This window comes from Aptenodytes forsteri, unplaced genomic scaffold (assembly GCF_000699145.1).
Source record: "Aptenodytes forsteri isolate BGI_AS27 unplaced genomic scaffold, ASM69914v1 Scaffold186, whole genome shotgun sequence".
Taxonomy (NCBI): Eukaryota; Metazoa; Chordata; class Aves; order Sphenisciformes; family Spheniscidae; genus Aptenodytes; species Aptenodytes forsteri.
Genome location: NW_008793959.1, coordinates 163079 through 165253, shown reverse-complemented (window position 1 = coordinate 165253; position 2175 = coordinate 163079).

Genomic DNA, 2175 nt, shown 5'->3' with positions numbered 1-2175 from the left:
TCGGGCCCAGGGCAGGCACGGGGGCGATGAAACCACTGTGATGCTCCTTCTGGGCGCCCTGCCCCAAAAGCCCAGGTCCCCGTGCCACCAACCGGAGCATCCCCCTGCCCACGCCTGGATCGGGCCCTAATCTCTGCGCCTGCCCCACACCAGCCACCGGCCACGCTGTGGCATTTTGGCTAATTAGCATTAATTTCACTGTTAGGCAAGCAGCGCAATGCCCTTACAGGGGATTCCCCCTCGCCGGGGGCTGCAGTGGGAAGAATGTGGCTGGAAATGCCGTGGGGCTGAGGCAAGGGGCTGTGAGCCAGGATGGGACCCGGGGACAGGCAGGGGCCCCGTGGGACGGCTGGCGAGGCAGCATTGCCGGCTCAGAGGGGGTCCTTCCTCCGAGACCCACCTGGGTGGCACCCGCGGGGGGTCCATCCCCAGCTCCCAGCCCAGAGGTCCCAGGCTGGGGTCACCTCTCTGCCCTGAGCACCAGCAGAGCCAGGATGGGTCCCTAACCCTGAAAGAGCAGGATGCACAGGGCTGGGAAACCCACTCCCTGTGGGGAGCCCAGGGAGGGGGTCCAGGGAGCACCCCAAGAGGCAGGGCTGGGGGTCTCCAAGGACCCATCTCTGAGCCTGGGCTGGCTGCGGCTGCTGAGCTGAACAGGAAAGGACAATTTTGGGAGCTCAATCCCAAAACCAGCACTGGGAGGGAGAAACCCCGACCATCCGTGTGGATTTTAACCAGCTGATGCAGTTAAACCCCAACCATCCGTGCTGATTTTAGCCAGCACGCTGCGACCTGCCAGGACAGGGATCAAACCTCCAGCATCGCCGAGAAACACCCCGAGCCAAGACCCCTCCAGCCACCCGCCACGCTGGGGAGCTCAATCCCAAAACCAGCACTGGGAGGGAGAAACCCCGACCATCCGTGTGGATTTTAACCAGCTGATGCAGTTAAACCCCAACCATCCGTGCTGATTTTAGCCAGCACGCTGCGACCTGCCAGGACAGGGATCAAACCTCCAGCATCGCCGAGAAACACCCCGAGCCAAGACCCCTCCAGCCACCCGCCACGCTGGCCCCACTTTGGCCCCGCTTGCCCCCAGCCCCGCTCTCAGCCGTACAAGCATGCCGGTACAAGCAGAGGGAGCAAGGCCACCATGGATGGGCTTCAAGCAAAATGAGTCGCAGACTCGGCTCTTATTTAAAAATCTTATTTAGGCAGATTTAAAAAAAAAAGAAAATAAGGTGGAAATTCATGGAAAATGCAGATAACCACCCGGAGGGAGGAAATTGAAAGCAAAGGCTGCAAGTTTTGGGGTTTTTTTTGCTCTGTGCCTAAGGAATGTGTGTGTTTGGGAGCAGAGGGCACGGAAATATTGTGCCCAGCACTGCAAGAGCTGGTTACTCTGCTACAAGGAAATTAAAGGCAATGAGCACCCTGCTCGCCCAGGAGCACCCACTGCACCCCGGCAATCCTGGCAGGGTGGGTGCTGCCACCCTCCAGGCAGGGAAGGGAGGCAGGCAGGTCCCCCTGGGAAGTGGGGGGCAGAGCAGCAGGTACCCGGGCCCCTGCCCGTGCAGGACCAGCCCGGCTGCCACCACAGGAGCCGGCAGCGCTGCCAGAAACCCTGACCCGGGAAGGGCCTGGCTTCCCAGCAGCTCCTCCGTGCCCACAGCGCTTTGCAAAGTTTAACTGCAGCACCAGGTCCCTGCCGAAATGTCACCCACGGGCACGTGTCCCTGAGTGCGGGGGGCTGCGGTGCCAGGCTAAAAGCATCGCCCTGCGCCCAACACCCTGTCCCTGTCCCCAGGCCGGGCGCAGGTCTGCAGCACGCTGGCACGTGCCCAGCGGGGATGTGACACGCACTCAGTGACGGGGCCCGAGGCCACCGAGTTGGGCTCCCGTGGCACCATCCCGCCTTACCCCACCATCACGGCCAGCATCGCGCTCACCCTTATGTCTCCACGGGGTGGCCGGGGCCCGGGAGCTCGCCCGCCCGAGGGAGGTCAGAGCTCAGGTGACGGCAGCGGGGCTGGGGGGCGTCTGGCAGGGGCAAGGGCAGGGGCAAGGTCCACGGGGAGGACGAGGCAGGGGAGTGGGCGACGTGAGCAGGGGGTGCTGGTGGGTGCCGGGAGCGGGCGACGCAGGGGGGTGCTGTAAGCAGGGGGTGCCGGAAGG